Source organism: Phacochoerus africanus, chromosome 10 (assembly GCF_016906955.1).
Source record: "Phacochoerus africanus isolate WHEZ1 chromosome 10, ROS_Pafr_v1, whole genome shotgun sequence".
Classification (NCBI taxonomy): Eukaryota; Metazoa; Chordata; class Mammalia; order Artiodactyla; family Suidae; genus Phacochoerus; species Phacochoerus africanus.
In genome coordinates this window covers 126324338-126339001 of record NC_062553.1, presented here as the reverse complement: position 1 = coordinate 126339001, position 14664 = coordinate 126324338, and the positions used below count along the sequence as shown (strand labels likewise).

Here is a 14664-nt window from a genome sequence, read left to right as displayed (position 1 = left end):
ACAGATAGCTTTATTTATTTATAAAGAAATTTTATGCAAGTAAAAATCAGTCATTAAGATATTTAAAATCACCTTCATTATATCATTAGGGTCAGAGATGCTCCAGTTATTTTGGTGCTTGTCACAAAGTACAAAAGGTTTTTTCTTTTTCTTTAAACTACACCATCCACTAAATAAAAGAAATGCTAGACCTAGCTGGTTTTCAGTTAGATGATACATGGTAAGACATTAGATGTGATAATCTTTATTTTATCTCACAGTAAAAATGTAATTCATAAACAGCTCATATTTTGCAGCATTTGTGAACTATTTTGGGTACTCTGTGGCATTCTTCTTCTTCACTGTCAGTGCAGTACTTAGCCTGGCTGTGACCTGCTTTGGCTCAGCTACCTGTTCCATTCCCAGAAGGCAGCTTCTGTTGCTTAGCTCTTCTCAAAGGGATAAGCATCCTGCAGTTTATTAGCCTCTTTGTCATGTCATCCTTGCTGGCATTTTCCATTTGTCTCACACAGCTTCTTGGATTTAAAATGAAATGATTAATAAAACAAACAAATTTCTCCTGTACCCTTTACACAAAGGAGACAGTCGTTTGGAAGTTTATATTCTTCATTGTATGCATCCTTTTTCTTTATGCATGCATTTGCCTTTTTCTCCTGAAACAGTAAGAGAAATAGCCAGTCAAATGAAACATGAAGTATTTAGAAAAGCCAGAGGAAAAAAATCTAAAAATTAACATTAAAAGAGAACTAGAGGTACAAAAGCCAGGAAAGAGAGGGGAAAAAAATGTTTCAAAAAGATAAAAAGCCTGGATTTTCCTCTCTGGACTGTATCCTCTGTGCAGAAGAATCACTTTAATGAGAATTTAGGCTCTTATCAACAGAAGTGCTTGGGAATTAAATGTATTGAATATATTGGCAGAGGAGGATTTTTCAACTGAAAAATGAATAAGTCAAATCTAAACTCAAGGTGTTGCCAAAATCCCCCAGCTCTATCTCTGCGAGAGTTGGCAGGTATGACTCCAAGGGAGGTTGTTGAACATGATTCTGATCCTGCCAATTTATTAATTCATAGTTTGGCCAGGATGCAGGAACCTGAATATATTCATTCTCCTAAAGCTGTCTCACAAAGAGAGAATAATAGCTTGGGAGGTTGCTTAGGAGACACTTATTTAGTGAAAGTATTGGTAGCAGAGAAAGAGAGACACTATAATATGTAAGTATTTCTTATGGAGCAATTCGATATGTAAAATGTTGCTGTTAGAAAATTTGTAATCTGGAGTTCCCGTCTTGGCGCAGTGGTTAAAGAATCCGACTAGGAACCATGAGGTTGCGGGTTCAGTCCCTGCCCTTGCTCAGTGGGTTAACGATCCGGCGTTGCCACGAGCTGTGGTGTAGGTTGCAGACGCAGCTCAGATCCCGCGTTGCTGTGGCTCTGGCGTAGGCTGGTGGCTTCAGCTCCGATTCGACCCCTAGCCTGGGAACCTCCATATGCCGCGGGAGCGGCCCTAGAAAAGACAAAAAAAAAAAAAGAAAAGAAAATTTGTAATCAAAACTGATTGAATGTGATAACAATGACATTTTATTTGGGGAGGATATTATCATATTTTTCCCCTGTAAACTTTGAACCCAGTGGTACTTTTTAAAGGAATATATCCATTCTGTGTATCTCGAGGCTAAGTTTGAATGATGTATATAATTGCCAGTGTTCAATTTCATTATTTTTTGCTCATGTTTCAAATTGGCCTTAACAATGGAGGTACGTTTTCCCAGGCATATTACTTTGTCTCGTATGAGTATTTGGTTTGGGTTGTCCCATTCGGATATCAAGGCTGATGATACTCCACGCAAGGAGAAAATTTGAGAGACATTTCACTACTCACATGGGCAGTCCTGGGGAGAGTAGAGTGGGCTCATGCAGGTCCCAGATGGCGTGAGCAAAGCAGTGTGAATGGGCCGGACATGTGTAGTGGTTGAGGGACAGGGCTAAGAAAGGCTCCCATTTATGTGGGCTGGAGATTTTCCAGGCTTAAATTTCCCAGGGGTGTCAAAGAAGGAAGTACAGGATGGGCTTTTTTCATCAGCCTATCCAGCAGTGGAGCCAAATAAGAAAGGGAGGGCAAGGCTTAAAAAGAAGTCTGCAGCCAAACATCACCAGTGAGGTCAGGTGCTTTATTACAATGGGAATATTCTAGTTATAAAATTCTTAACTGTATTCCAGTAACCACTGCATGCCTGTATGCAGGGCACACCACGTACACTTTACAAAGCCTATGTGCTAATGCAGGGAGGACAAAGAATTAAAAGAAAGAATATCTGTCCCTTCATTAATTTATATTCTCATTATATGGATGGAAAAAAAAAGAGTTGAAAAACAATGCAATTGATACAAGTACATAAATTCCAGTAAAGGGAGAGGTGGTGGTTTCCAGGGGACTCTTATATTGTAGATTCATAATTTATTTTATGAATTGGTAGGATGAGTGCCTCCATATTTCTCTTCTCTTTTCAATAATAAGAGGTTATTTCTCAAATGTATGTTTCTCCCAAATAGTATCAGCACCCCTATGCCGTTGTTATTTATGTGGATTTTTTAGATTGTTTTTGTGAAAATTATAATTTTTAAAATATGGAGCCCTCCCTCTCATGAACATGGTATCTGTTTACATAGTCATCTTTTTATAGCTCTCGGTAAAGATTTATCCGTGTGTGTATGTGTGTCTGCTCACAATCATGAATAGGGTCCCTTTCCATTATGTGTTTAAACTAGTAGGTACCAGAGGAAGTTACTGGTGTTTGATATATTTGGGGACTGCCCTGATTGACTTTGGATACTTAACTCCAGATTCTTCTTTCTTTGTGGTTTATTGTCTTGGGTTTTTCAAGTAGATATTGGTAACATCTTCAAAAAAATGTATCATCACTTAATTCTAATACTTTTTAAAACTTGAAAACATTTTCTTGGGGCATCTGGGAGCACACGTGGCCAGCTGCACCTGGAGCCTTGAGGGCTTTGGATGTGGCTCTTTCCCCTGCTCTGACATTTCCGCATCAGAGACAATGGGGCCAGGATTCTGCCTTTAGCTGCAGGCGGTGCTGGCCAGGCCTGGTGCTGCCTTGAACAGCCCTGCCGTTCAGGATGCATTATTTTCCGGCCTCCTCTGATGCATTCTTCATTGATTCCTCTTGATTTTGTCATTAGTTCACCACTGACATATGGTGCCCCCAGCTCTTAGATTGAGGGAACCCCAACCCACAGTGTTAGAAGCACACGCATGAGGCAGAGGCCTGATCTAGGATTGTGCATAGAAGGGTCAACACACAGGTAGATTTGCAATATGGGCCAACAACAGAAGATATGGCGGCCCTTGAGCAGTTTCTAGGCCAAAAACTTGTGATTTAAGGAACAAATGTAAATTTGGCAATCTGCATAGAAAAATTACAGAGATTTCTTCTGCATTTTAATGACTCTCTGCTTAAAGAAGAAATATTTGCCATAGATCTTACTGAACCTCTATACATGCAACTACTTGAGAAAACTAATATTATTGGGGAGCCATTTTTATTTTTCTTTAGTTTTTTTTTTTTTTTGCTTTTCAGGACCACACCTGTGGCCTCTGGACGTTCTCAGACTAGGCTAGGGGTCGAGTCAGAGCTGCAGCTGCTGGCCTACACTGCATCAATATAGGATCCAAGCTGCATCTGCAACCTACACCACAGCTCACAGCAACACCAGATCCTTAACCCATTGAGCAAGGCCAGGGCTCAAACCCATATCCTCATGGGTACTGGTCAGGTTCTTAACCTACTGAGCCACAATGGGAACTCTCAAGGGGGCCGTTTTTCAGTGTAAACTGTGGACACACAAAATCATTTGATAAAATCTGTATGGACAGCTCATCTGCGACCCATAAGAGATTATCCCGACGTTAAAATATGGCACCGAATGAGGCCCTGGATGGTTACCCTGACTCAGTCTTAGAACATCAGATGCAAGTAGGATCGTTCAATGAGTTGAAGATGAGGAATATGAGATACCTGAATACAGAGGACATCAGTCAGCTCATCACCATCAGTGTCATGGTGACCAGGATGTCCCAGCTGATTCCAGAGATGCACTGGGGACTTATTCCAGTGCCAGGTGGGCACCCACACTATCCTAGTGGAGACAGAGCTGGTCAGATCACTGAGGCTGTGTATGTATGTGCTGCCACAGCACCCACGGTGTGGTGCTGACCCACCACTGCCTCATGTTCTCTGACAAGCAGATGGTCAAACTCTAAGAATCTCCTAAAAATATGCCTGCCGGGCAGATGCCTCACCCTGTCATCCTTTTTGCTCACAATGATGTTGTTGACAAGGTTCAACTTGGGGACAGAGTGAACATTACAGGCATCTATCCAGCTGTTCCTATTGAATCAATTCAAGGATGAATAATGTGAAGTCTGTCTACAAAACCCTCGTGGATGTCACTCATTACGGGAAAATGGATGCAAAACGTCTGCATGAAGGAGATGAAGAAGCAGAACAAAATTTTTATTCGGAGAAGCATGTGGAACTGCTTAAGGAACTTTCCAGAAAACCAGACATTTATGAGAGATTTGCTCAGCCTCAGCTCCAAACATTTAAGAACAGGCAGATTTCAAAAAGAAAATCTTGCTTCGGCTTTTCCAGGGAACAAGGAAGGATTTTAGCCACACAGGAATGGGAGAGACAGATTTCCTGCTGAGATCAGCATCCTGCTGTGCAGTGACCTGGGACCAGCAAGTCTCAGCTGCTGCAATGTGGGTACAGCCTCATTCTCTGGGATCAGTACATACCTGGGGGGCACTCCAGTACAGCTGACCTAAGAGCATATGTAGTGAAAGACCCTGAGAGGAAGCAGCTGGCCCTGCAGACTGGGGCTCTTAGCCTGCGTGACAGTGGCATCTGCTGTACTGATACTTGAGAAGATGAATGAAAGTATAAGATCAGAATTGCTCAAAGTCAGAGAACAGCTGACTCTTCTCAGTGCAGCAGCTTCAGTGCAAATCCTATTGAGTCTCAATGTGATGCTAGAAAACACCACCATTGAAAATGTCCAGCAGCTTCACATGTTATCCTTTAGATTTGGTTTGATCTTCCTCAAGCTAGAGCCTCAGGATGAAGCCATGACACACATCCAGCTCACTTCCTCATGGCTCCATCCCCAGAGCAAGGAACAGGTGGAGGAGGAGTTGGTGGACATGGCAGTGCTGAAGGACTGTGCTGCCTTCAGAGCACTAGCACGCTGTTTGGGAGTCAGTAAGCCAGTCAAGAGGCTCACTGAAGCTCGTATAGACACGAGGAAGATCAGTAGTAGCTGAGGAAGGATTTCTGCATATTCGCAACAGCTGGAATCATTCAAATGGTTCAGCAGAAACCCATGCTAAAGCATGATCTTCAAATAAAGTTGAAACAATTGATAGAGAAGAGGTGAAAGAGCTCCACAGAGAGGCTCTAAGCAGTCTGCTACTAACCCCGAGAGTGAAACTGTGGACATTTTTATTTTTACTGCAGGAATGAGTGCCATCTCTCCTAAATGGAAAGAAGAGTTAGCTGAAGCATTGAAAGCACTCATTTTACTTAAGGGTAAAACGCCAGCCCTAAATACCCACAATTTTTGAAGATGTTTGGGGACAATCTAACATAGCAATTACCCAAGATATCTTTGAAGAAGCACCCAGTACCTTGACAGTGATTGGAAAAATGCTTGCCTTGCTCTGAAGCTCTTGTGAGCAGCATTGTGTGCTCAGCTCCTCTGCCCTTGGGCATTGCATTTGCTTCCATGTATGTGCACATGTGGGCCAATAGAAAGAAATTCTTAAAGTCATTATTTGGCTCCATAAAATTTTGGTAATGTGAATTCAGTTTTCTTTAGTAAAATCACATTTTCTTTTTTTATTAACATTTTAAGTAAAAATATGCCAATTTACAATATGTGCAACACAGATAATTTTCCTGAAGTGCTTTTTGATAGCACCAGTACTTTCAATTTGTATCTATATATTGATAGCAGAATATCAGTCTTTTTTGAAGATAGACGTCTGCGTCTTGGTTTTTATGCTAGACTTCCTAATAGCAATCATTTTGTGCTTGAGGTTTTTATAATATGAGATGAGACTTAGCCAGAGCACATTTCCCTGTTGTAGCATTCAGTGCAAGACCTTCCAGAGGCTTGTTCTTGAGGCCATTATAAGAACAGAAATAAGTGATTAGAAATGATTAGGTTTTAGGTTTTCTGCCACTTTTTCCTACTATGTAAATTTTTCCCCAAAAAATGATAGAGATAATTAAAATAATAATAAAATAATTTTTTGACGAATTGCCTTAACTTCCAAACATGTATAATTTTGGTGATAAACACCATCTCAGTTTAATAAAAATGACACAGAATTCTGCTATTAAGTATTCCAAGTATTATTTGAAAAGAGATTTTTTTTTAATTGTGTGTATCCCATTTTTATCTTACTATTTTTTGTTCTTGCAACTTTTGTTTATTAGTAATTCATGCCACTTTAGCAAGGTAAAATAAAGTTAATCTAACCCATTTTCAGTAATTTTAAGGGAGAGAAAACTGAGTCTCAGAAAAATTAAATGACTTATTAAGGGTTGGTTACACAGCAAATTAGTTTTAAATACCAAGTTGTCTGGTTTCCATTTTTGTGTTCTGTGTACCATATTTATCTGTTTTTCATGGCAGTAGTGTCTGTTCACCACTGTCAAAATCATTTAGCTAAAGAAAAAATACACACACACACCCCACCAAGAAATCAAGAGTATATGCACCGTGTGTTGATGTTATATAGACATATCTTAGTTTTAATATGGCTTTTTCAAATTTCCTGGAGTGTACATTGGTATATCTGCAAGAGAACTATTCCAAAGCTATTGACTGCAAACAATGAAATCAGTGAAACAAATACAAGCTGATGTGCTCTGGAATAGATTGGGAGAGGACCTCCAGATGGATTTCCACCACAATCAGTTCTCAGAACCACAACCTGAAAAATCACTTCCCTGGAACATTTGGAAGTTAATTTCATCTGTATAGATCTACCATCTTTCTTACAGATTGTGGAATAATATTACACCCATGCAACATGGGCAGGCTCACTTTACTTACAGACTTCCTCTATGATTAAATGGCATTTTATACTTTTAGTTACTGTTAATATTGAAATGGTTTCCAAGAGTACGCTTTGATCATTCACGTATTCCTCACTCTTTGAGCTGATATTTATTAAATGTGTATAATGTGGAATGTATTATTCAAACTTTTTTGTGTGATTTCCTAAAAAGGAAGTGAGAGCCTAGGAGTGAATAATGGCTAATAAGTATACAAAAAGCTATACCTCAAGGTGAGAGACCACAAAGGGCCCCAACTGTGGTAAACACAGAATTCTGTGGAATCTAGGAAGAGTCTCTAGCACTGTGGGGCACACTAACGTGCCCGCTTTATGGCTGGAGGAGCGCACACAGCCAAGCCTCTGTTCAAGAACCACCCTTGGCAGAAGGGAGCTGTGCCAGTCCCTTTCTGGAAAAGGGGACCCACCGACTGGCCATTGCAGAACTAGAAAGGTCTGCATGTCAGCCTCCATCTGGGCTAAGTCAGACCTGTCCATGGGATGACCTGAGCTGCTGTTGCGGTTGCATTGCACTTTCACCCCTCTCTCTACCTAATCTCTCTTCTCTTACTCCATTTCAGTTGCTTTTCTTAGGAGCACTTCAAGTAAACCTTCTGCTCACCAGCAAATCTCTATTTCATAGCTGTTTCCTGGAGAACCTGACCCAAAACTGAGAAAATAGATTAGAAAAATTTGTGTGGAACTGATAGCGTCATAACTTGAAAATTAACTGAGATATGTGAAGCTATGGAGAAGAGGATATTTCAGGTGGTGGAAGCACTCTACCTGATATATCTATTGGAATAAATCACACGGACACCGACAAAGATGGATTAATACACTGGAGTGCACAGAACACATGGAATAGTTCGGACTGGAAAAGGATTGAGAAAGGAAATAACTTTGTAGCTAAATAAATAACTTTAAAGAATTTGGGGGCATAGGTATGGCAAAATCAGAGCTGGGTTTTAGAAAGAATATGCATATGTCTTTTTTTTTAACTCAATGAATTTTATTACATTTATAGTTGTACAATGATCAATCACAACCCAGTTTTATAGCATTTCCATCCTAAACCCCCAGCCCTTCCCCCACCCCAGTGTATGTCTTTTAACTAAAGAAAAAAACTGGAGTTCCCTTGTGGCACAGTGGGTTAAGGATCTGGTGGTATCATTACAGCAGCTCAGGTTACTGCCGTGGCACACGTTCCATCCCTGGCCTGGGAACTTACGCATGCAGCGGGCATGGCAGAAAAGAAAGAAAAAAAAACTAAGAAAAATATTACACCTAAAATATGTAGTTACATATAAAAGCACTGACATTTTCTATGTATTCTACACAAGTAAGCCAATAAGATTTGATAGATCCTTATATCAAGTACTTCCACATTGGTTTAATTGATCAATCTCTGCTAAATCCTTGTAGTTATTTTCAATACTTAATGTTGGAAAATAGAATATCTCAATATTTGTGGCAGTATCTCAAATCTTTTAGTACCAAGACATTTTCTCAACTTGATGCATGTTGATACATATTATATCTAGAATAAATATATTGACACATGTTGCTATCTAAATGAGTATTCTCTAAAATGGCAAAAATATTGTAATTACTCTGATGATTATACGGTAATATATTCATTCTACAAATATTTATTGAAAACTACCATATGCTGTACTGTTAGATCACAGAATAAGGAAGGAAAATAGAATTATCAAAAATAATTACAAGTGTGATCAGTTCTACCAAAGGGGAAACACCAGCTGTTGTGGAAATATGTGACTGGAGGACCTACTTAGGCTTAAGAGTGACAGATAAGTGGAAACATTTTAGATGAATAGGCATTTCCAGAAAAAGTATGGGAAGAGTATTTCAGTAATAGGGAAGGAAAACTTTTTGGTGCAAAAGCAATAGAATGTTAGCAGGCTTGGAGGAAAGAGAGTTTGGCACATTCAGACGTCTGAAATAAGACTGGGTTGGATGGAATAGAGCCAGAATAGGAACATGGTTCTTCATTAGCTGAAACACATAGAGAAAAGATTGTGAAGGGGTTTGTAGACTACATTAAAGTTCCTAAACTTTATTTGAGGGGAAATAGTAAACCCTGGGTTATTTTAAATAGAAGGTTGACGAAACCAGATTACACAGTGGTTACTATGTGGAGAATCCATTCTGCAGGTGCCATTGGGCCAAGACAGACTATGTGAGACCACATCAGTTAGGAAGTGGAAGCTTCATTTTAGAGGAAGCTCAGGTAATGGTGTGAGTCGTAGAAACAGGTAGAAGTGAATGTCTTTAAGAGATATTTAGGTGATCAGAATAAGATTTGGTGATTTAATATGAGTGTAAAAAGAAGGAAGAAGAAGATGGTGTCTAGGCTGCTGGCTTGAACAGAAACAACCAGTAAGTTGGAATTTTTGTTGTTGTCAGTGCTGATTTTTTTGTTTTTATTTTGTTTTTGAGGTATAGTTGATTTACATTCTTATATTAGTTTTAGATATACAGCATGGTGACTCAATATTTTTATAGAATGTATTCCATTTGAAGTTATTACAAAATAATGGCTATATTTTCATATGCTATATATTCTTGTTGCTTATGTATTGTATACATAATAGTTTGTATCTATCTCACACCTTTTCTTGACTTTTCCCCTTCCCTCTCACCATTGGTATCCACTAGTTTGTTTTCCATGTCTGTGAATCCATTTCTGTTTCAGTATATACATTTGTTTAATTAATTTTTTTAAGATTACACATCTAAGTTATGGCATTCATATTTCTCTTTCTCTATCTGACTTATTTCACTGAGCATAATACTCCATAGAGCCATCCATGTTTTTGCAAATGGCAGAATTTCATTCTTTGTTATGGCTGAGCAATAATCCACTGTATAACATATATCCTATTTCTTAATCCTTTCATTTGTTGATGGATACTAAGGTTGCTTCCATACCTTGATGATTGTAAATAATGTTTATGTTAACATGGGATTTATGTATCTATACAAATTATTTTCTTTTTCTTGTGTATGGGCTCAGGAATATATTTGTTGGATCACATGTTAGTTCTGTTTTTAGGGGTTTTGTTTTTGTTTTTGTTTTTGTTTTTTTTGTCTTTTTGCTATTTCTCTGGGCCGCTTCCACGGCATATGGAGGTTCCCAGGCTAGGGGTCTAATCGGAGCCTACGCCAGAGCCACAGCAACGCGGGATCCGAGCCACGTCTGCAACCTACACCACAGCTCACGGCAATGCCGGATCGTTAACCCACTGAGCAAGGGCAGGGACCGAACCCGCAACCTCATGGTTCCTAGTCGGATTCGTTAACGACTGCGCCATGACGGGAACTCCTGTTTTTAGTTTTTTTGAGGAATCTCTCTAATGGTTTTCCTTATAGCAACACTAATTTACATTCCCACCAACACTGTACAATTGTTTCTTTTTCTCTACACCCTTGCCAGCGTTTTTAAAATACAGGCTTCTTGATGATAACCATTCTGACAGATGTGAGGTGATAGCTCATTGTGGGATTTTTTTTTTTTTTTGCTTGTTTGTTATTTACCCAATACAATTTTTTTTCTTCAACTGTACAGCATAGTGACCCAATTACACATACACATATACATTATTTTTTCTCCCATTATTGTGCTCTGTCATAAGTGATTAGACATAGTTCTTAGTGCTACACAGCAGGATCTCATTGCTAATCCATTCCAAAAGCAATAGTTTGCATCCATTAACCCCAAGTTCCCAACCCATCCCACTCCCTCCCCCAATAAACCACGAGTCTATTCTCCAGGTCCATGATTTTCTTTTCTGTGGAAGGGTTCATTTGTGCTGTATATTACATTCCAGATATAAGTGATTCCATATAGTATTGAGGTTTTAATTTGAATTTCTTCAATGACTAGCAATGTTGAGCATCTTTTCAAGTGCTTTTTTTTTTTTTTTGCTTTTTAGGGCCATACCCACAGCATATAGAAGTTCCCAGGCTAGGGGTCTAATTGAAGCTACAGCTGCCTGTCTATGCCACAGCCACAGCAACACGGAATTCAAGCTGCATCTGCAACCTACACCACAGCTCATGGCAACTCCGGATCCTTAATCCACTGAGCGAGGTGAGGGATCAAACCCGTATCCTTATGCATCCTAGTCGAGTTTGTTAACCCCTGAGCCACAAATGAAACGCCCTCAAGTCCCTTTTAACCATATGCGTGTCTTCTTTGCAAAATCTCTGTTCAGGTCTTTTGCCCATTTTTTTAAATTGGGTTATCTTTTTGATATTGAGTTGTATGAGCTGTTTATGTATTTTGGATATGAACCCGCTAGCAGTCTTATAATATGCAGATATTTTCTCCCATTCAGTATGTTGTCTTTTTGTTTTGTCAGTGGTTTCTTTTGCTCTCCCAAAGCTTTTAAGTTTAATTAGGCCTCATTTGTTTATTTTGGCTTATTTCTTTTATCTTAAGAGACAGATCCAATAAAATTATTGCTATGATTTATGTCAGAATTTCTGCCTATGTTTTCTTCTAAGAGTTTTATGGTTTCAAGTCTTACGTTTAGGTTTTTAATCCATTTTGAGTTTATTTTTGTATATAGTGTGAATAATGTTCTATTCTTTTTCATGTAGCTGTCCAGTTTTCCTGGCACTACTCTCTGAAGAGATTATGTTTTCTCCACTTTATATTTTTGCCTCCTTTGTCATAGATTAATTGACCTGGATCTGTGGATTTATTTCTGGGCTCAGTATTCTGTTCTGTTGATCTATGTGTCTGTTTTGGGGCCAGAATCATACTTTTTTTTTTGTCTTTTGTCTTTTTAGGCCCACACCCATATGCTCCCGAGGCATATGGAGGTTCCCAGGCTAGGAGTACAATTAGAGCTGAAGCCACTGGCCTGTACCACACCGACAGCAACAGCAACTGCAGGATCCGAGCCGTGTCTGCAACCTACACCACAGCTCAGGGCAATGCTGGATCCTTAACCCACTGAGTCAGGCCAGGGATCGAACCCACATCCTCAAAGATGCTAGTCAGGTTTGCTAACCACTGAGCCATGATGGGAACTCCTCATACTATTTTGATTGTTGTAGCTTTGTAGTACAGCCTGAAGCCAAGAAGAATAATACTTACAGCATTGTTTTGTTTTGTTTTCTCAATGTTGTTTGGCAATTTGGGGTCTTCCGTAGTTCCATGCAAATTGTAGGATTATTTGTTCTATTTTTGTGGAAAATGTCATGGGTGTTTTAATAATGATTGCATTAAATCTGTATATTGCTTTGTGTAGTATGACCATTTTAACAGTATTAAGTCTTTCAATCCAAGAACAAGATATCTTACTACTTTTTGTATCATCTTCGAATTCCTTCGTCAGTGTTTTATAGTTTTCAGAGTGTAGGTCTTTAACTTCCTTGGTTAAATTCATTCCTAGGTCTTTAATTATCTTTGATGGACTTTTAAGTGGGATTTTATTCCTTCTCTTTCAGATAGTTCATTGTTAAATGCATAGAAAAGCAATATGTTTCTGTATATTCATTTTGTATCTGGCAACATTACTGAATTCATTTATTAGTTTTGATAGGTTTTGACACCCATTTTATTTGTTTTGTCTGTGTTCTTTATTATTTTCTTCCTTTGCTGACTTTGAGCTTTGCTCTCCTAATTCCTTTAGAGGTTATGATAGGTTGTTTGAGATTTTTCTTGTTTCTTGATGAAGGCCTGTATTGCTATAAACTTCTTTCTTAGGACTGCTTTTGCTGCATCTCACAGTTCTTGAAAAGTTGTGTTTCCATTTTCATTTGTTTTGAGGTATTTTCTGATTTCCTCTTTGCTTTTTCATTGACCAATTGCTTTTGTAGTAGCATGCTTTTAATTTCCGTGTGTTTATGTTTTCACACTTTTCTTTCTGTAATTAATTTCTAGTTTCATATCATTATGGTTGGAAAAAATGCTTAATATAATTTCTGTCCTATTAAATTTATTGAGACTCATTTTGTGATCTGTCATGGAGATCATTCCATGTGCACTAGAAAAAAATGTATTTTGCTGGGTTTGGGTGGATTATCTTTTAGAGAGCTTTTAATTCTAACTGGTCTACTGTATCGTTAAGACCACTATTGTCTTTTGTTGTTGATTTTTCTGTATGGATGATCTTCCCATTGATTAATGGTGGGGTGTTAAATCCTCGTGCTATTAGTGCGTTATTGCCAGTTTCTCCCTTTATGTCTGTTAATATCTGCTTTATATACCTAAGTGCTCCTGTATTGGGTGTACATATGTTAAAGAGTGTAATATCCTCTTCTTATATTGATTCCTTTACCTTTATATAATTTTCTTCTTTGTCTTATGTTGTAAACTTTGTTTTTTAAATTTTATTTTGTCTAAGATGAGTCATTTCTTGTCATTTCCACTTTCTTAAAACATCTTTTTCCATCCTCTCACTTTCGATCTCTGTGAGTCTTTAGCTATGAAGTGAGTCTCTTGTAAACAGCATATAGTTAGGTATTTTTTTTTAATACATTCTGCCATCCTTTGTACTTTGATCGGAGCATTTAGTCTATTGATATTTAAAGTAATTATTGATAAGTATATACATATTACCATTTTATTACTTGTGTTCCAGTTGTTTTTAATAGTTCTTCTCTATTCTTTCCTTCTTTTTGTTTCTTCCCTAGTCATTTGATGTGATTTTCTTTAGTGATACACATATTATTTTCTTTCTAGTTTTTGTGTATCTACTATAGGTTTTTTGATTTGTGCTTACAATGAGGTTCATATATGTTGACATATCTACTTTTTTTAAACTGGTAGTCATTTAAATTCAAACATATTCTAAAAGATCTTTTTTTTGGGGTGTGTGTTTTTTTTTTTAATAATTTTTTTAATTTTCCCACTGTACAGCAAGGGGGTCAGGTTATCCTTACATGTATACATTACAATTATATTTTTCCCCCAGCCTTTCTTCTGTTGCAACATGAGTATCTAGACAAAGTTCTCAATGCTATTCATCAGGATCTCCTTGTATATCTATTCTAAGTTGTGTCTGATAAGCCCAAGCTCCTGATCCCTCCCACTCCCTCCCCCTCCCATCAGGCAGCCACAAGTCTCTTTATCTGTACTCTCTGCCCATACATTTTTGTTTTTTATGTCATATTCTACATCTTCATGTTTCTTGTAGTTAGAGTTACTTTTACAATTTTTTGTCTTTCAATAGCCACCCTGGCTTGTTTAGGTGGTTGATTTTTATCCTTTACTATTCATTTGCCTTTCCTTGTGGGAATTTTCCTTTTCTATAGATTCTTACTTCTTATTGTAGCCTTTTAATTTCCACCTAGAGAACACCCCTTTAGCGTTTCTTTTGGACTAGGTTTAGTATTGATCAACTCTTTTAGTTTTTGCCTGTCTGAGAATTCTTTATCTCTCTTGCTATTCTAAATTTTAATCATGCTGGGTTGAGTATCCTAGTTTGCAGATTTTTCCCTTTCAGCAGTTTAAATGTATCATGTCACTCCCTTCTGTCCTACAG

The 14664-nt window shown here is 38.2% G+C and overlaps 1 protein-coding gene and 1 pseudogene across 1 annotated transcript in view; both read left to right on the top strand.

The window, feature by feature from the left end:
• The window catches only part of GRID2 (glutamate ionotropic receptor delta type subunit 2), a 1319580-nt gene that overhangs the window by 821298 nt on the left and 483618 nt on the right, over positions 1-14664 (top strand). The window lies entirely within an intron of this gene.
• On the top strand, positions 1750-5741 carry LOC125138111 (DNA replication licensing factor MCM4-like; annotated as a pseudogene).